Here is a 21,330-nt window from a genome sequence, read left to right as displayed (position 1 = left end):
GCAATCACTGGGGGTTTCAAATTTCGACACATTGGGTAGTGACAAACTTGCCTAAACCACCTCCTCTTGTCTGAGACTCATGAAACCCAGAGAAGGGCCTTTGTGACAGATGCTGCTGGTGGTTTGATTCCCCTTCTCTGTCTGGCAGGAAAAGTGTCCTCCACGACATGCCCCATTCTGAGAAACTCCATGAACCCATCTCTTGTCTCTGTGTGTCTCAAACCACTGAGGGCTGAAGAAAGAGGCACAGAAGAAAAACATCAAAAAGGCCCATGGCGTGGCTTGGTTGGGCTTACTGTGTGGCGCTCTGATCTTCTAATCAAGAGCAGTCCCATGGCCAGATAAAGAGGTCTCAGAGCGGTGTGTGGGTGACTGTGGTTTCCAGAGCCTAGCTAGAAGAACTGGTGAGGTTCAGGCACTGAGATCCCTTTTAAATCTTGAGATAGGAAAAGCTAGCCATGGAAAGGGAGGCCCAGAGCAAAGCATCAGGGTTATCCTGTGCAGGGTGGTGAAAGGGGAAAGCCTGGGAGGACAGGCACCTTCCAAGGGAAGAGGCAATGCCTGGGAAACAGCAAGACCCTACTAAGCAACATGGCTTTTGATCCCCAAAAGTACATAAAATAAAGGATATGTAAAAGCAAACACCCAAGAAATGCTGAAAATGTTGATGTCTTTCTTCTCTGTTTTTTTTATCAAGGGGTGGCAGATGATAACATAATGTGTTGTGGACCAGAGGATCCATAAGGGTGCCCGAGAAGACGTAGAAGCTCCTGTGGACTTCTAATGAGCAATGCCGAGTCTGGCAAAGCTATGAGATTACAAGATCTCAAGGCGTCTGTCCCCTCAGATAACATCGTAAAAAGTAAGTACAGTTAGTGGCCATTTTAACACAGATCTGACGATAACAAAATTCACATATGAGAAAATCCTTTGGGGTCTTAAAGTGGTTTCCATGCATAGATGCTGAAGATGGTCATGTTTGCTCAACATACCAGCCAGGAACCTGAAATGGAAGCAGAAATTTCAGTGATCTTCTCCACACAGATAAACCCCAGCGTTGTTTTGTGTTACTGGAGGGATTCAGAGTATTGCTGTCACTTTTTACCATTTTGCTAGAGAAAAGGAAGGAAAAGCAAGACTGTACGTATCGAGGAAGCCAGCCATCAGAGGATCCTGAGGACAGACCTGTTCAGCTGTCACTGCTGGCAAACAAAGCACCCCACTGAATTGCAAAGGCTTGTGGAGGGAATAAGAAAATAAAATCAGTTCAGTGACAAGTAGTATTGGGTCTGTCTTAGCTGTGTCAGGAGGGAAGTCGGTCTAGTGCTGGGATCTGCCTCAGCTCCTCTAGGAGACTGACATCCCCAACAGAAGAGACAACAGGTTACTCGACTTGCTACCCTAAGCCTTAAACCTAGCCATCATTCTCTTGTGTGGGGCCAGAGCAGAAAATAAGGGGTAGAAGAAGTGGAGGAGCAGGTCTCCCGCTGGAGATCGTACAAGGCCCTTTACTTTGCTAGAAGAGCTTAACGATAGCTGTTAGTAATGATGAAAGATTTAAATTTAATTCCATACCCACGTACATTGTCACCACTCAAATTAGAACGGCTATCCCACAGCAATGTGAGAAGTCACAGGTTTTTAAAAGTACATGGTAATTAAAACTATTAGTAAAATTAAGTGTTTTTATAACCCCAGTTTCCCAGCTCTCCAGTGGGATTGTGGTGTTGGTAATTTAAGATGGGGGGGGTGCGACGGGGGGAAGAAGATGCACATATCTTGGAAAGTTAATTTAGGGCTGAAGTGAAGGACTCCATCCTGTGTTATGAAAATTGTCAGCAGCTGCAGCTGAAGGAAGCAGAAACAGCTCTATCCCACTTGTCATACAACTGTCCATATGGAAACACTTATTTGGGAAGAAGTAATTGAGAGCCTTAATACGAAAATTGTTTCAGATTTGCCTCTGAATCAAAAGGTCCTTCTCCTTCGAGATTAAAATTTTACATTAAATATTAACAAAAGAATGAAAGCAATTTCTGCTGAGTGTTTATAGTGTGCCTGCGAAGCTGTCAGGAAAGCATTTGCAAGGGTTTGCTGTTGCAGGAGGGTGTGCATACAGGGCAGGGGTCTCCTGGTCTCGTGGGAGGCAATCGGGCCCTTGCAGGGCTGAGAGCGCAGCCACAAAGTCAGTCTGGCTCAAATAATTTGAAAATGAAAAATCAATTTCCAGAGCAAAGAACGAAAGAAAACTGGCTCACCTCTTTGGAGGTTTGCAATTAAAACAAAGCATTTTGGGGTTGAGCTCTTTGCGCTGCTGAAAACCTCCATGCGCTTATCATTTTGCACAGGGTCAATGCAGAGTTATGTCTGTGTCAGGATTCCATCTCCTCTCCTCCTCCTCCTCCCACTTCGACAAATAGGCAATTGTAAATAATTTAAGACTGTAAATTGCCCAAGTCAGTGACTGCCTTTTAAGATAAAGAATCTTGAAGTGCACTAATGTAATCTGTACAGCAGTTTGAAGTTCTGGATTACAGATACTAGGTATGATTTTATTTCAGGGTGTTTCTGGCCAGGGTAGCTTGGCTACTGGAAAAAGTTTAAAAAGCATATTTCCACCTCTGCCTAGTTTTAGGGATGGCTGGATCTAGATTTGGTCCATTTTTCCTCTCTACGTGCTCTTTGCCTATAAAATGCTCCCTGTGTGAGGGTGTTCCCCTGGCGCCGGAACGCTGCCCTGGATGGTCCCACCACTTTCCCGCCTGCCCCCTCTCCCCTTAAACCCGTCCGTAGGCAGGGAGGACGATGAGCTCGAAAAAACGAAGCTAAGGGCAAAAAATCCGAGCATGCCGTCTGCCTAATGCCTGGAGCAGAGCCAGGCTTTCAGGTTTTTAGAGCAAGGGGTACAAGCAAGTATTTATTTATTGATTGAGAAACAACAGTGTTTCTCTGACTCGCTATCGGTTTCCAAATCTGATTTAAATAAACTCTTCCAGTGCATAAATCCACACAAAATGTCATTCACCATATGTTTATTACTAAAACTTGGCGCTTGCTTGCATCAAAGTAGTTTTCACACGCAGGCTGTTTGTTACAAAACCTCAGCAAAGCAGGTATAATTAGCATTAGTGCTTGAGGGGGAAAACTGGGGCTGAGAACAGAGAAAATAATTTCCTCGCTGCTGCAGAGGGAGTTGGCATGGGGATTTGGATTAGAAACAGCCTTTCCTAGCTTCCCATTTTCTTCATGCAGATGACTAGATTTGCATATTTTATTAATTTTTATAACAATTGGACAAATAGTACCTTGTTCATTTCTTAAAGAAAGTGCTTAGAGTGCTTGTAAGACTAGCTTAGAAATATCCAAATAAATGGTCTTCCTACCTGAATGGCGATAACTACCTTGCAAGGAAGATGTATGATGAGTTGCTGTATGCCATTTTGCATACAATTAATGTTTATCAACAAGAACACAAAATACTTTCTGGATACATCATTTATACAAGCTTTATAAATGATCCACTCTTGTACTGCTGGCAGAAGCCACTCTGATGAAGCCACGCAAAGAGCCTCAAAGGGATAAGCAACTAGCACAAGATGGTTTTGTACGAAACTTCTCCAACCCTTTATATATCACCACTAGGATTATTATCAAGTGCTCAGAGATTTTGGACTTTCAAACGAAGTTTGAGAGCTCTAAGGAGGCAAAGATAATGGATCTTTTTCCTTTTTTTCACTTTAGTGTTTATACATAAGCAAATAAAATTACAGGCTGATTTTGATATTTTCTTGGCTGCAAAACAGACCTATCAAAAGATTAAATTCACGTGCAGGTATCCCCTTTTATTTAAATTCCTAATAAACATGAACTTGAAATTTTGTCTGAAAGTGGCAAAAGTAAAAATTAAAAAACCGATGAGGTCTTTCTCCTAACACGTGGAATTTGATTTTTCTTTCCTCTTAGAAAACGGCTTAATGCATGCTAATGGGTCTTTCTAGTAAATCCAAAGATTGATTCTCTCAAAAGAGCATAATTATGCACGCAAAGTCTTTGTCTTTACATATCATTAAATATTACTTTTTAATTTGCTTTATCCTATTGTAAAATCCTTCAAGTCCTTCTGTAGTAGAAGTGTGAGAGAGAGGCTGGGTAAGAGGTCAATGGAAAAATACTTTCTGAGAACTGCACTGCCCCTGCTCTGGGAAGCTTCATTTGCTCTGGGTGCTTCATCTGCTGTCACCGTTTTCACGGCTCACAAGCCCATGTTGCCCTGGTCTCCCAGCTCAGCTGGTCTCACTGACCTTTCTCTCCAAATCTTCAACTCCTGAGTGCTGTATCACTTACTCTGAAAGTCTTTTCGGTCCCCAAAAGCCCACAACCTTCTCTGACACAAGAACTTCTCTGCCATCCGCCATGTTGCATTTCCAAAGCATCTCCTAAATTAAAGATCTGCATTTCCCGATGTCTGGTGGGAGACACCAAGTGGCCTAATTTCAAGGAGGCTCCAGCACTCTTAATTTCCAGGTGAATTTCACAGGCCATGCCAGTCACTTCACATAGCCAACTCCAGACCTCTTCACGCTGGGACCCTCAGATCCCCGTTCATCTCTCTGCTCACCCAGCCCACAGGGACGTTGGCTTCTTCCATGACCTCTCACGATCTCAAATCTCCTTCCTTCACCCACAGCTGAGCCCTTCCAGCCAGTTCATGTGATGGCGCCATCAAAGTGAGATGGGACTCGGTGAGGAGCCTTTGTCACTTTCCCCATACCCAACTGAAAAATGTAATCGTTGACTACCAGGAATCTCTGCACTCTATGGCAACGAGAAAGCAAAGTTTATGGGTACGCTGAGAAAAGGATATAGGACTATGTTTCATTTCTAGGCACTTCAGTGGGATGGAAGGGAAATCAGTCAAAGGTGATTCTGTAAAAACAGAAACAGGAGTGGGAGCGACAGAAAGGTAAAAGGAAATGTTGGCTTCCCAGGGACTACTTTTAATTTTACAAAGAAATTATATGTTTTCTGTAATCCACAAAAGTAATTGGTTTTGAGGTAGGACGATGAGGCAAGATAAAATAGCATAATCCTCTGGGTATCATACGTCCTGTTTAGAGACACTCGAACAAGACATAAAATAAGCAAACGTCATCTGCTGCACGTACTGTAGCTGTCCTTCAGCATGTGCAGGGAATTAGAGCTCCCGGTCTTGGTTTCAAAACATGTACCTGTGCAATGCAATGCCTACCTTGTGATATACTTTATGTCTTTCAATGTTACCATCGTGTATTGGCTGCTCCCATTGAATCTAGTGGGATGACTCTTCAGATCATACTCATATGGAGGAAAGGTATTGCAACCTGGGGTTAATCGGTAGAGACTTCAAGTGCAGAAGGATGATGCAGTCGGTGTGAAACATACGATGTACACAACGGCACTCAGTCAGGCATTTCCCTGGGTCTTAGTACAGTTTCAGAGACAAATTAAACCAATTTTTCTAGTTCCCAAGTTGTGCTGGAAGCTGGAAGATGATGGGTAAATTTTAGGAATATTACACATGCTGCTACTGTAATTTGGTGATAGAGCATACTATTTTAAAAACCCTTATGGTACTAACTCTTTCACAAAAGAGTGCCTCCAAAGAGCTACTTGTACCTTCAAAGAAAGGCTGTTACCAGTCTTATTTTCATCATCATGCAAAAAAGAAGAAATAAAAGCTGGATAAATGATATTTTCATAAGGTTTGCTTCCCTGTCATTTTGCATATGCCCTCTAGGGAATTTTCTGCCGCCTAGAAATAAACATGCCCGAAGGGCTAAAACTGAGCAGCGTGTAAGGCTTACACAGCAAATGGCTCTGATGCTTTTAGGCTTAGCCCATTGCTATGGGTGGTTTCCACACAGCACTTTCTGGGCTCGGTTATCTTTGTTTTGGGCTGATCCCACAATCACATGGGGAAGAGCCTGGAGCCGTCCCGTGAAGTGCACAGTGTTTGCCCCAAATATTTCACCAGACAGGGGAAACGGGTGCTGCCGGAGGCATTCTGCAAGGAGAGGGTTATGTCTGGAGCCCTGTGTAGCCGGGCTCTCCTCCTGGGCAGGCACAGCGGTGGGCAGGCAGCTGGTGCCTCTCTGTTCCTGCTCCAGATATACTTCTGCAGAGGCAGCTGAGGTTATTCATCATCCCCATTCCCTTCTTTCCACCCTCTTGGCTGCTGTTCTGTTTCAGGTTTTTTTTCCCTTTGAGGTATTGAAAGTGGCAAAGCTTTCACTGGCACGTTAGTGCTGCTTCAGGTGAGTGGTTAGCAGGTAAAAAAACCCTAAGTGCATGGGGAGGCACCTGGGACGCGGGCTGTGCTGTCAGCACGGAGGCAGGTAATGGAAAACCGGAGGGAAAAGACCATTAACCGCCTTCCTCTGCGTCGGGCCCTGGGTGGGGAAAGAGCTGCTCCTCTTTCGCCTGCGCAGCCGCCTCCCGCCATGCTGCTTCGGCCTCTTCAGCAGGGCCAGCCTGAGGGGGCTGCAGCTTGGGGGTGGGTTTATACCCTCCTACCCACAGCTCCGGCGCAGTGCCAGACCGAGCCCCCAGCAATCGTCACCGTCCCCACGTGCAGCAAGGATGGGCAAGGGGGGAAAGAGGGAATTTAGAAAACGGACAAACCTCTAAATTTTAACAGAGGTATCAGTTTAAATATTGTATCTTTTTGAATCACTTCAAAAATCACAGCTCAGGAATGAACCAGAGAATAAAAGCCCGATCCAGAAAACAATTAGTTCCCCACATAAGCCCACTGGGACTATTACAGGAGATGGGCTGATTTCAGGATGGCACTCTATGGAAATTAGTTTTATTCAGTCTCAAAGGGGAGGAATCGAAAGACGTGGAAAATGTTTTTTAAAAGTGTGTCTTGTGATAAGAATTGGGAGTTTGGGAGCAAGGCAATTGATTTTCTTGAGAAATTGGCCGCTATTTTGGTAGGTGTAAGCTGAAATCGGTCAGAGGGTGCCGGATTCGGCCAGTGCGGATGAGGCTGCTGCGTCTGCCCGTGGTCTGCCCTCCCCAGGGTGGCTTTCTTTTCCTGGTTGCTGCCAGCGTGGCTGAGCTGATGGGTCATCCTCGCTCAGGCTTTGGTCAGGTATTTTCATCTCTTGGGAGTGCTGTTTTGGTTATTCATCAAGATATGTGAGGTGGAGGAGTTAAGTAAATCCTACCACGTTAGGACAACATTTCCCCAAGCAACGAAGTTGTTTGGAAAGGAAAATGAAATAAGACCAGGTTACAGATGATGCATTGAAATGCAAATCTCTGTTGACTCAAACATGCAGGGATGAAATAACAATTTTACATCAGCAGGGTCAAAGAAAAGGAAGTTGAAAACAAAATAGAAACTAGGTCGGTCAGGAGCAGGGTAAAGCCCATGAAAATAAGACCTAACAACAGCCCCGTAGTAAGCATGAATGAATGGAGATGACAGTAAACTGAATGGGATTAATTAGAAATGTAACTTTGCATACAATTGGGTTATTTGTTTGAAATGCTGGATACACGCATTTAAGCTTATTTCAGTTGCCATAACAACCTGATACAAGCATCACATAATCTTTTATTGCATTATTTTGGATATGATTACATTATTTTACAACTTTGGTTGCTAGGAGAGCATAGTACCTTTCTGCATGCTTCAAACAATTCTTTTTGCAGAGACATCAGCTTCTTGTGGTTGGCCTCTGAGACAGCTTATGGAATCATTAGCAAGGCAAGAAACCAAATTATACATGTAGGAGTGGATTGCACTGGGAGAATCCTCCGCAAGAGGATGGCTGGGATTTTCTCCTGCCACGGGGCTGGCAGGGGTGGCTCTTGTTGGAGAAGAGCTGGGAAGCAGGAGGCGGCAGTCTGGGGGGCAGCCTTGGAGGGAGCTTTATTTGAGAGGTAGCTTAAGCTGAGGAGTTTCTTGTGCTCGTGTTTTGATGAGTTTGTTATTATAGAGTACAAGTTGCATTTCATGCTATCAGATTCCTTTGCTGGAAAGGCTAATAAATGTGGAGTTATAACTCTAAAGTTGTTTCTACCATAAGAGCATAAGCCAATTCCCAGTCACTGAACCGCACTTTGGCCCACAGAATAATCTAATATATGCAGAGCAAGACAGCAGATAAGCTGTGGGGCAGCTGGCTGCCCTGTGCTTTACAGCACCAGGGCATTGCAAGAAAGGAGCGGTTGCTATTTAAGATATAATGGCAGGCATTTCTTGGGGCTCACCACCCAGCAGAAAGCAGTGGCAGGCAAGGCTAAACGTGATGGTTCGTGTGTTGGAGATGGGTGTGCATCACACCTGATTTCCTGCAAATACCGACTGCTGAAGAAGGCAGCGCCAGGAGAGAGGGGGCAAGGCTGGCGGAAGGTGTTCCTCTGCCTGGAAAAAGGACCAGCAATACTTCCCTACCTCTGATATCTCTGGAGGCTTTAATGCTTTGCATCTTCTGGAGGAAAAGGCATTACAGGTCTGTGTGTGGATTGTGGTTACAACAGGTAATATGGAGGTCTGAAATGAATAGGAAGGCGAGAACAACACAGAAATGTTTTTAAAGTGTGTTTAAAAGCCAGCCTGTTAGTAGGAGCAGAGCTTTTCTTTTCTTTTTCCTTTTAGATTTATTTATGATTACAGGAGCTCTCTGGGAAGGTTTTGTTCTTAAACCACACTCGATAGCGAGAAAGGGAAGAAAATTAGTTTGGTTTTTTTCCCCTCAATCTTCTTCCCTCCTATGACTTAAATTGGGATTGCAATTAAAACAAAAGCCCAGCTGCCCAAGAAACAAAACAGAAATTCACGGGGCGGCCTAAATATCAGCCTCATCTTGTTTTCCTTTAGTCTTCTCCTTTGAGAGTTACAGCAACTGGACAATACGGGCAGCAGTGCCAAGCCGGGATTTGAATAACAGCATGCACGTCTTACAAGGAAAACATGGAAGCAGTGCGTTCATCGCTCCTTGTGACAGCCGCGCATCTCCTCGGAGGTGTGGAGGGACAGAGATTACGGGCACGGACCTATAGGAAGAGGGATTTGATCTCCCAGACAGCGGTCCGCTTGACAAAGCTGCTGAACTAACATTTCTTAGTGGTACGGGACCCTCCTCCCTCTGCTACGAAATGTCAGGCTTTGGCACCTGTGGAGTACCTCACTGCTTTGAAATGACAGCCTGGCTCTCCAAAGCGTCACCAGCGATCCAGTCCCCAATTAACAGCATGGGTTTGTGGGTTTCTTGACACTATTCTCAAAGCTCCTGTGGGCTGCTGCAGCCTACAAGCCAGGGATCGTTTCTGCTTTGCAAGACTCAAAGGAGAGGAAGGGAAAAAAGCTGGGAAGGAAAAGCTACGGTTTCATTATTCCATGCTAGCAGGATAACAGAATACATTTCCTTTAATACTAAAATGTGTCATTTGAGAAAAGATCCTGCTGTCTGATCAAGCTCTCCATTAGTTATTTTTGCATGTGCATGCACAAATCCAGCAGCTAAGCCTACAGCACTGCTGTATATTGGAAACCAGAAAAAGCTGCAGGGTGTTTCTAAAGAATAGCAATTTGGAGGTTGTGGGTGGTTTGTGGGTGTAATAAAAAAGGCTGCATACAGAGGCATCTGAATTAGGCTTCTCTTTAGGCTGCTTACAGTCTCTATCAAGATTGTTAAGAATCTGATTCTGCCATCCTTGTACTCACCTACTAGCGTTTGCTCCTGTGAGCAATTTTATTTAAGTGCCACCCGTTGTATCCAGGGCCCTAACACAGAAGCTGAGCACCAGTTTGGCTGAACACAAGTGGAAAAACACTGAACTTTACTGTATGTACCAATGCTCCCTGTATATTTAGCAACTGCTGAAAGCTGAGATCAGTTGGTCACCAAACCACGGCACATGGGCGACACACCACCTGTGTCATCCCTCCACATTGCTCACCATCCCAGAGGCTGCCAAGACCATCACAGTCAGCATCAACAGAGGGTGCAAACCACGCAGTTGCTCTCTGCGCGCTGCCGACTCACGCCGTCCCCCTCCCCGCCATGCCAGAGCATCGGCTCAATGCCCTGCCGCCCCCGGGGGCTGCCCCCTGCTCCCACCCGTGGCGGTCAGCCACAGTCACCACCATCTCAGGACCCTTAGTAGCTCTTATCTTCCTGGTTGGGTTTTTTTGTTTTATTTGGGGGGTTTTCTTTGTTGGGCTGGGGAGGTTTTTTTGCAAAACTCCCTCCTCTTCCACCTGAGGCTCCTTGTTCATGCTCGGCTTGAGGGATGCTGCGGGACGTCATCTGACCTCCTTGCACCTTGGGGAGGCAGACCGCTGCCAGGCTGCCGGCTCGTGCCCTGTGGGCAGCCAGCCCGCCGCACAGGCAGCTGACTCCAGCCTTGCCTAATCTGGTTGATCGGTTGCCACGGAGGAAAAAACCCAGTCTTTGTGCTCCCTTGAGCTAAAGTTTCGCCTGGCTTTTAACTGCAGTAATAGCACACTTTATAGCCTCCGTGCTCCCACTATGCATCAGCGCCAGAGCAGCGCAGAAGCCAGCCCAGCCCAAACCGTTATTTCAAGAGCACGCCTAGCAAGTTCCCCCAGTCGTTTATAGCCCTTATTTTGCTAATGGAAGGTTAATCATTGGCTTGAAACTGTGCAAAAATGTTAAGGGAAAGAATCACAAGATCACAGGAAGAACTCTAATGTGTTTCCTAGTACGTCCCTTTCATTTCCCTTCGCAGATCGTGGCTCTAAATACCTCGGGGTGAAATGTGTCTGAGCATTTCAACACCTAGTAAATATTAACTACCTCAGAGCAGGCTCGAACAAGCAGGCTTGGGGGTGCCTTTGTGCTGCAGCCTGCAAAGTTGGGAATCCAAGGTCTGTGGAAATAGTCACTTTTAAATTCTGCCCTTCGTTTCTGTAATTTTGTGAAAGACCAGCACTGGACAGAGTAACGCCACAAAAGCACTCGCAACACCCAAGGACCCTCCAGTGCTCAACAAACATTACTTCATTGAGCTTTTTTATGCCCTTCCAAAGTAATTATGGCATTGTTATCCCTTCCTGCTTTTAGAAATGGGGAAGTTAGGGATTCTCAGAGAGTAATGCAGAGCCAACTGACTTGTGATATCCATCAGTTCTCTGCAGATCCTCTCATCGCTACCCAGCACTAATGACCTGTGGTGCAGAGGAGCCCATCTGTGTCCTCTAGCTAAGAAAGCTAAACACGCTGCTAGCTGAGCTGTTTGTAAAAAGAGAGGGGAAAAAAAAAAAGAGTCTGTGTTCAATAACGCTGAACACTCTTCTTTCCAAAATCTACTTTTCCTGCTCAGAAGCGATATTGCGTTGACTGCCCATCAGAAGCAAACATGGTAACGTGAATGGCAACCCCCACATGCGGAAGCTGAACAAGTAGGATTACTTACAGGTATGCTCTTTCTTATTTCCTTTAGGTCTTTCCCTAGCATTCATTACTGTCCTTCCGAGGGGAATAGTGGATAGTGGGCTGGATGGACTTCATCAATACGTACTGATTTTAGTGACCTATTTCGTCAAAGGAAATATGAAAACAAATCTGCAAAGACTTGAAATGTCCTTCTTGGTGGACCAAGGGGACTAGGCCTGTGGATCACACCTGATAATGTATTTGTCCTGCAGTAAAAAACAAAGTCTCTTTGCACCCTCTTTTCTTCCAAGCGATATTTTCTAAAACAGGAATGATACGCAGCTGGTTAAAAATGCATATGGCAAATAGAAAGAAAAATAAAATTCTGGTGTTTGTGCAGAACAAGCAAGTGGAGAGTGTGGAAGTGCTACAGGCCTGTTGGTAATTTATCTGTGAGCTTAGGGGTTTTTGGGGGTGTTTTTTAGAGAATATAATCTGGCCACCCATAGAGAACAAACTCGAACCCTGATGGGCGGGCTTGTTTGCCTCACAGCGATGCAGCTGTGCTCTTTAAGGAGCAGGATCCCATAGGAATATAGCCCGCAAAGCAAAACAGGCTGGCCTTTTTCTTTCCTCAGATTTGAACCGCTTGAACAAGTGGGGGAAAAAAAAAGTACAGAAAGAAGAAAGCGTACCAGAGACAGGGTATTGCACACCGCTATTCAACATCCGGAGCCACGGGTCGGCGTACACCTCAGACTGCCGGTGGTGGTGCTCCTGCCCACAGCATCCCTGTGTCACTGCTGCAGCCCCTGTTTTGTAGTCATATCCCTGCCCACAAATCCCCTTGGTATGTGTCCAGTGAGATGTTTGTCAGTGAAATAGCACAGCCTCAGCAGCCTCGCCAGCTCTCCGTCCCTCAGGCAACCAGTTTTCTGTCTGCGGCAACATGCAATGTGGAAGAGTAGCTTCGGTATGTTTGCGTTTCAGCTTGCTTGCTTTACTGATTTAGTATAAATTACACTGATTTCTAGCCAACCCGAATGCTTACAAAATTAATGAGGCAAGAGAAGAGCACTATACGTAAATGCCAGAGAGCAACCTGTGCTTCTGCCATTTATGGTTGTATTTCACTGTATTATGAAAGCTCCCATTGAGGTACAAACTTCTCCATGCCGTACAAGTTTTAAGATCCTAATAAAAATAAGATTGAATACAACGGCCAAGAACTAGACACTTAAACAAACTGAAACCAGGCACATACTCACAAAAGAGTAATTATCTTCTCCATACCGCTGTGCTCCTGTCTCTCTGGTGAGTCACGCAAGGTGGCATGAGAGCAATTGCCTTACTCTTTTGCTGGATTTCATGGCAGCCTCCCCAGATAGGACTTCAAAGAAACAATTAGTGGGAAGCTTATCCCTTAGAGGGCTTTATTTGCTGCTGAGCACAGGGCACTGTCACTGCTCTAAGTTGATGGTGCCTCTCCCAGGGCATGATGACATGGTTAGGTGCGGGCACACGGGCCACTGCCCATGTCCTGAGCCAGACAGAGCGGAGCCAGCTGCAATTCAGAAGCTGCATTAACTTGGGTCCCAGCCCTGTAAAGTACCTGATTTGTTGGTCAGCTGCTTTTCAGGACCACGACTAGTTTCCTTACATGGTCTGAGGGTTTGCAGATAGCCCTTGTGCTTTAGTGCTCAGTATACCTCTGCAACAATTGCTCCTGGAGAACTTCAGTGTCTTTCTGCAACACATCTTCTGTTGTTCAAGCACTGATAAAGGCAGATGCCTGTACAAAACACTGATAAACATGTTAAGTACCTGCTGGTTCATTCCTGTTGGTAGCAGCCCCTTCCTGCTAGGGACCAGTCTGACCAACGCTGCATAACATACTCTTTCCATAGGTCATGAATAATTATGATGTCGAGGGAGCTTTTGTCTTAGACCTAAACAGTAAATCAGTAAATGCCTTCCCTCACTTCTAAGATCATTACAAAGTCACAGTCATGACTCCAGAAGCCATTTCTCTGACTGATATGTGCCGAAATCCACAAGTGGTACAAATGCACGGCACCCTCTCATAAGAAGTCCCTAAGAAGCAGGCAGCCCAGATGTGCTGGCCCTGGGTGTGACCAGCCAAGAAGGTACACCAGCATGGGAAAATACCTCCTGATTCATAGCTTTATCTCATGGTTTTTTCCAGCTGTTGCAGCGCTGGCTGAAGAGCCTGCTGTCCCTCCCTTGCCATGACTGCCGCCTGTGACCCACCAGCGCAGGGGATCAGGTAGGTCCCCTCGAACCTCTTTCCATCCAAAGGAGCCGAAGTAGCAACAGCTGCTGGGCAGAGTGATCAGCTGGTTCTAACTGAGATATGGTGAGAGGCTGCTGCTCTGGGAGGGCCATAGTCTCTGGCAGGGGTCAGTGGGGAACACAGCTGCTGTGGGAGATCCGAAGCTATGTGGATGCACGAGATAAAACTCTGGTGTCTGTGGGACTGTGGTTTTCATCTGAGAAACGTGCCAGGCCCAAGGTAGCTCTTTATACTCTGCTTCAGTGTTGGCAAAAAGACTCTTGGATCAAGTAGGGCTTGGGCCTAAAGAAATCTGGTTTTGATAAATCATAGCTACCTTCTAATTACATCCTCCTCGTCCCGACTTTCTAGAGATTTTTGTCTTTTATTTTATGGTAGGGTCTCAATGTTACTGCGCAGGTGGTGCACCTAGCTCTGAATTTAATTTGTTCTCATCTCATAATTGCATCCCAGAGGAAACACTGAGCGTATTACAGACAATACAAGAGTACAGTTGCTCTTCCAGGTGTGCCCCATGCTCTGGCAGAAAGAGGCCTCTGTGGGTGCTCAGTCACCCCCAGAGCCCAGATTGTCCCTCTGATCTGATCACAGTTCCCAGCCCTTCTGCTTGAAGACACCTGACCATATTTCTGGCACATGCAACAAGCCCAAGGGGAGACAGGTGCTTTAGATTGAGACTAGGTAGTTACACTACACAGATATAAGAGCTGTTCAAATGCTGCCAGAGGTTTCCTGCAGACGTTTTGCTAACATCTGACCTGCTGCCTGGATTCAGCCAGGAGGAGATGTTTGCAAATGCGGGTGGTAGCTGCCGATTCAGGCCTCCCTGGATTTAGATGATGAGCAGAGATGTTCAGCTCTTCTAGCAGATCTATGCCCAGGTGTCCTTCTGAAGTAGAGAACCATTAATTGCTCAACTAGGGAGGTGTTAATTGCTATGTTGTTACAGCTGCAGCTGACTATTTCAGGCTGTAGGCAAACTGTCACATGGTGCATTCTGCCCCCAAGATGGTTCTTAGGGTTCATGCAGATTGCTACAGCACAGAAATCCTTACTGTGGCAAAAAATCCATTGAAAGTACCAGTGGGACAGAAGGGGAGTGAATGGCCCTTCAGGTTTGCTGGACTTGCTTTGGCAAGAGGTGGTTAGCCAGCCAGAAGGTAGGTGAGCTGTGGGGGAGTGAGCTGCACAGGCACCTGCTGAGTCTGTGTGCCACAGCCTAAAGGACACATCTCTCATCTTTCTCAGTTATTTTTTAGCCTTGCTGTTTAAAGATGTGATGCTTCTAGTAATGAGTTTTGGGGGCCTCCGTGCTGTTAGGCACTTGTGCTCTCTTATGGAGGCATCAGTTTTGCTTTGGTGGGGGGACAGGACTACAGCAGCGTACGTGCACAGGGCTTGCTGCTCGGCCCTGCTGCTGCAGCCCCAGCCATCCTCTGGCTGCAAAGTAACCTGCAAGTGCCGCTTTTGGCGTGTTTTCCTTTCCCCTCCACTGCGGCTGCAAAGCCATAATGAGTGGTGCATATCTCAAGTGTTCATTTTGGCCTAATGGTTTCTTAATCCTTAGCAGGTGGGAGGCGGGGGTGACGCGCTGACATTATATGAGCAGCAGACAGCTCTGTCCTCAATACCTCAAGGTTCTCTAAATTAATGCTGATAAAGCTGGCAGCCTATGCTAATCCTCAACTAAATGCATGAAAACTGATTAATAAAACAAAGCTTCAAGCTCCAGCAGCTCCTGCATTCAGGTCACTGACCCTATTTTAAGAAATAGGCTTTTGTGCTCCTACATGGTTCCTGTTCCCGGGGTGGGGACGCAGAAGTGACAACCAGGGCCACGCGCTGGTCTCTGGCATGGTATGGCTTCTCCCAAGTTCTCCCCTGGACAGAAAAAATTTGCCGTTACGTATTCTTTTTACTAAATCCTCTGCTTATGTCCTATTAAATGTTTCCTGATGTTTTGTACTAATGTTCTCATTATTTAGTAGTGACAAAAGAATATATTTTGTTTCCAGGAGAGCAAAAGCCTTATTTTCTAACTGTGTTTATCTCACTTGGGAGTTTATTCTAAATGCAGTGCTATTAAGACTGCATAAATTTAAGCCAAGAGTGGTTTATGACATGCTTAACGTGTATCTCTAATTTGTTTATACTGGTGAATTGGGCAGGAGGTAAAATGCATATTACTTCTGGACACAATCCGAGAGCTTAGTGATATCTAATTCAGCTGAAGCTAATGAAGTATTTCAGTCCAAGAAGCAGAGACCTCTGCCTTAAGGAACTGCCCTCACTGGGAGGGCAATGGGAGCCCTTCCACTAATGCTTTCAGGGTGTCGGATTTGAGGAGCAGGGGCAGCAGCGTCTTGCTGCTGCCACCGTGGTCTCGCACCCACAGAACAGCCAGGAAACAATAAATAGCTGTAGGTTTGCTGTATTGCAAGGCCAGCATGTTTGTCACATACCCCTTAGGAACTACCCTCATGGTTGACTGCTTTGCTGTGATTAAGCCACAAAGAATTCAGAGATCCCACCAACCTCAGTGCTGGGATTTGCCTTTATCCTTTTAAGAGGGCTGTTATTATTATCACGTTCTTTGCCAGGACAGATTTGGTCTAAAGATTGCAGACTGCTGTCCCATCCCAAACAAAGCAAGTTTGTAACCCACCAATGTGGGCTCCCTCCATCCACCCATTGGCTCTCGCCCGCGCCTGTCTCCCTTGGGGTCAACTGGAGCTCACAAGGAGATGTGGCATGGGGGACTCTCCAAGGGTTAAACGCAGAAATTTGCTGGCCAGAGCTTATATCAGCTGAAGGCCGAGCCTGCCTTCATGAGCTGTTGTCTCAGCAGAGATGGCCTACCTTCTCAAAATGTTTGAAGGCATGCATTATTCCTGAGCTGCTTGAGCATGGGAATTCACAGCCATTTTCTTCAGCCTTCGCAGGGAACTGTAAGCTGCAATTTGGATTCTCTGCAAAGCCCTCTGAGCACAAAGCCTTGCACCAATGGCTAATGCTCGCTCTTGCTGCAGACCGAAGGGTACATTTGCAAGCAACAAAGGCACAGAAAGCATTCATCTCCTATGTAGTTTATAGGTGCCATTTAGCATCCCAGGCTCTGACTTCGAAGTGCATTCTTGCTTCAGTGCAAAACCTGTGACAGAAAATTGGATTTCACTGAAGTATGAGGTGTTCAAAACACTCATTGCTTCTGTCTCACTTGAAAAACAGCTCTCTCTCAGCCCCAAGATATATTAATATCCTTCCCCTGTCACTTCCCCCAAGTTCAGCTACAATAGGAATGAAATTCAGTGGAAGTTGCAAGTACCGGATCATCTTTGTCAAGAGATGGCAACAAATCATTATGGAGCAAGTTATATTTAATCAGCGTTTTTCAGAGACTCACAGGCTGGTTTTTTTGCCCCCCTTCTCTCTCTAAAGTAAAATTAAGTTCACTTCAAAACTGGATGAACTTCTGTGTTTGCTTAGTCTAGTTTTGACAGGGGAGCCTGAGCTAAAATAAGGCTGTGCTCGTCCTGAGCTCGAACAAAGGAAATTGAGAGACCCAAGGGGTCTGTGCAAGGGAGGGAGCACATCTCCATCCGATGCTGTGTAGAGCTCATCCTGCACTCTCCCTGGGCGCTGGAGACTTCACTCTGTGCTGCTGTTCGTGGGGACCAGCGTGCAGTTCCCCTGAGGAAGCCATGGTGCATCTCGTGTTGCTCTGTCAGAAGTAAAATCTAAATTAAGATGGAGGAGGTGGTGGGTTTCTAGCCGAGGAGAGGAACAGAAAGACTTGCCTCTGAGAGGAACATAACCAGCAGGGCTTTGTAGAAGGACTGTAGGACTTGCTAGACATTTCTTTTTTAAACATACAAAATCTGAAAAGCAAATTAATAGGCTCTTTGAGTCATTCTGTGAAACCTGTAGCAAGCTGTGAAATTTTACTCAACGGCTAAACTTCTGTATAAGTTGTTTGGGCTATTTTTCCCCCATAGAGAGAGAAAAAGAGCAGGGAGCTACTAACTGGGAGGGACTAAAGGCGAAAAAGAGAGACTCTGCCAGAGTTGAATTTAATTCCTTTCCAGCATTTCAGTGGAAAACCTATGAATAGCTTCAGTTTAAGTGGGGGGCCGTACGTGATGCAGCAGTTTTGCACTGGGCAGCTAGGCGGGGTGGTGAAGGTCACCTTACAAAGCTGACACCTGGCACGAGGGGTACAACGACAAGGACATACATCTGTGCATGTGTGCTGCATCCTCTGGGAATATCAGGGTGGTGCAAAAATGGGCTCTGGGTAGAGAAAAATGAACTGATTCATGAGTGGGTTGTCTCTGTTTTATGCTACTTTATCTAAAGTCACCACTGTAATAGTTGGGCTATTTTATCAGATCAAAATTTTGAGTGTCGTATACCACAAATCATTTCGCTGACATGATAAAACTTTTGCTAGAATGAGAAATAATGAGGCATGGTACTGAGTCCCAGTGAAAGATCTCCTTGTGTTTTCTTGGGATACTGAAACAGGGACAGGGACTAGCCCCTGTTGCTCTGCTTGTTCCTTACATCCTCACTGTCTCCTCACCCTTCTTTGCTTTCAGGAAATCAGGCATATCTGAGGGTCACTCAAGCATCCTCAGGTGGAGCTCTCACAAGTGACAAGCTGCCCCCACTTTGTCATTTCTTTCCTTTCCCCAGACCCTTCTTCCACTTTAAATTCACTGCAGGACCAAAGAAACCTCATGTTCTTCAGCAACCCTTTGTGTGGTGGTTTTTGGGCTAGCACTGACAGCAAGCCTGCGGTCTTCAAAACCTCCCAAGGGGCCTGAATGCTATTGCATGGAGAATCTGCATTACTCAGGCTCTGAAACATCCCAACCCTCCACATTTTTTTAGGAAATGAAATTGTTTTCAGGAAAAAAAAAAAAAATCCTCTTCTATTGAAGAGACAAAGCAATATCTTCTGTGCTCAGGGCAAATTTCTGCTCTCAGATCAGCATGACAGATTGCATCTCGGGTTGGGAGCAGCTCAGACATATGGGGAGCGGGGTGGAGACCATTTTTCCATGCAGCGCGTGTGTAACCCTACAACACTGGTGTTAGTGTGGCAAGCCAGTAGTCATCCCCTTGAAGTTTAAGCTGAATAAGAATTCTGCAACTCCAGTGATTATTTGGAATGCTTGAACTGGCAAGATTAATCTGGCATTTCAACCTGCAGACCCCCGAGTTCATGCATGGGATTTCTAGTACTCATTATGTCCTATACTGACTGAATGCAGCAAATAGGCAAAGCCCAGCCATTCTGCTGTGACAAGGTCACAAATCTGAGACAAAACAAGATCTGTTCCACACTTTTGTCTAAGTAAAATTCAAATTTAGGTAAAAAAAAAAAAAGAGAGAGAGCAAGGGTAGGAGAATGCCTCTGTTCTTTTTCTCTCTCTGTTTGTCACATTATACTCATTATTCTGCTTTCCTACATGACAGCCATAGGAGTCCAGCTCCTATCCCAGGGGCACAGCAAATCTTTCCTGGCATGATACAGAAACATAGTATTGGAGGATTCTTTAAGCCAGATGGAATTGGTTCAGTTTTAAGTAAGTCTGAGGAATAATGCTGTTCAGTTAACATAAAAAACTTTTGTCCTTTGCTATCAATAGCTTTGTCCCTTTCTCATATGTCATTATAGCATTTCTGTGCTGTATGTAAGGCTCACCCTTACATGTGAAAAAAAAAAAATATTCTTCTAGTAAAAAATGTATTTTATTCCACTTGTATCCTTCAACTTACTCTAATAAGAAGTATTAATGTCATGAACATTATATACTGTGAAGTTCAAGCAGTCAGTATGAAATGCCACATGAGTGTAGGTAATTGGGTCCAGCACATTGATAACCATGTTGGTGGCTGCTGAGAACCTGATGGTTAAAGGATGCTTTGCCGCCGACACTCACCCCTTCCAGAGGTCCCTTCGTGTCGCATGGGCTAGAAAGGAGAAGGGTTTCCCTGTTTAGTTTAAACAGAACATGCAGTTCAGGGCTAGTGCTTTCCACCTAAGGTTTTACCCGAACCCATGGCAGATTCCCCTTCAGCACCTCCTGGCTGTCTGCCTCTCCTTTGCCCCTCTCTCAGGGGTGGGGGAAGAAAACGTACCTACGTTTCAGGCACTGCCAACATAGTATAAAACTGATCACTGGTTTGCATCGCATCAGGACTGTGAACCAGGGTGGCTAAAGAATGATCACACAGCTTGGTCTGCTGCCTTTCCTGCAAGAAAAATAATGTTTGCTAAGATGGCAGCTGGGGGAGGGAATACCTTTAAGCCTTGCATCTAAATCACTCAGATTTTGGCTTTAATCGCTCCTCCAAGGGGCTGAGTAGGAAGTTAAAGCAGCTGGAGCCACAATTTCAGTGGTATTCCTGAAGGCAATTAGTCTCTCATTTGCAGGATTTTTTAAAGTGCCTGAGTATATCCTGTGATAATTCAAAAATTTAGCCATGGTGTCCATTACAGGCAAGGGAAAACACATATTGTTTTTCCAAAAACCCAGCTAGGCCTTAAATCAGAGCAACCAATGTGACATGTTTACATTTGGGGGGGGGGGGGGGCGGGAAGCATAATTATTGCAAGAAAATACTGTCTTGACACCACTGTCTTCCGCTGGGAAACACAGCACCTGAAAGGGTCTGGAGCTGCTCTTGTGCAGGGTAGACGCTGCTGTGCTGATGAGCTATGGCTTGTGGGGAAACAAGTCCAAGAGAGAAGTCTTCAAATTACCCCGAGTCTTGTGTTAAGAAAAACAAAAGCAGCCTCAGGTATTTCTGCAAAAAAAGGAGGGAAATATAGTTATAGGGAAGGTGGGGGTTGGGGGAGATGAGAGCTATGAAATGCATTTATTTCAATCTTGCGAAGTACCGTAGCATATCGAAGCCCTTCAGTGAAAATCAGGAGAGATGGATTTTGACACAAAAGTGTCTTCAATCAGCTAGATGCCCTGCCGACATTATTCATAGGTGAACTTTGAGAAGTGCTAGCCTCATCAAAATGAAAAACCAGATCACTTCTTCCCGTCTCCAGGCAAGCTAAGCTCTGAAGGAAAATTAGATGCAGGAATATGAACTTTGATGAGCATATAGGACTGGATGGACCTCTGGAGATCAGCTACTCTTTTCCCCCCCCCCCCCCCCCCCCCCCCGAAGAGTCTGTGTAGCTCTACAAGGAAAATGTAATTTTGTGTTACTGAAATATAATAAATTTCTCATTTCTTCCTATTTCACACAGGCCCTAACTTTACCAGCTACTGTTGCAAAAATAACTAGAGTGTTCATAACTGAGAATTTAAATGGAATATGAGGTGCTATAATCCATCAGCACACTCGGCTTTTCTTGCACAGAGTGCAGGAGGCTTATCTGGAGTAGAGGCAGAACCTCTCTTCTAACACCACCAGGATCCATCATGCTGTTTTAAAGCGAAGTTATCTCAAACAAACAAACTATGCAGTTCCTAGTGGTGTCAGGCAAAACTTTCAGCTCTATTTTTTCCTCCTCCAGTTTTCCAAATGGGTATTTTCTGAGGAGTTACTACCAAATGTAACCTACAAACGGACTGGTCAAAATGTTGTTGTGCT

The sequence above is a fragment of the Gymnogyps californianus genome, chromosome 4, assembly GCF_018139145.2.
Source record: "Gymnogyps californianus isolate 813 chromosome 4, ASM1813914v2, whole genome shotgun sequence".
In the NCBI taxonomy this organism is placed as follows: domain Eukaryota; kingdom Metazoa; phylum Chordata; class Aves; order Accipitriformes; family Cathartidae; genus Gymnogyps; species Gymnogyps californianus.
Note: the sequence above shows the minus strand (reverse complement) of the source record.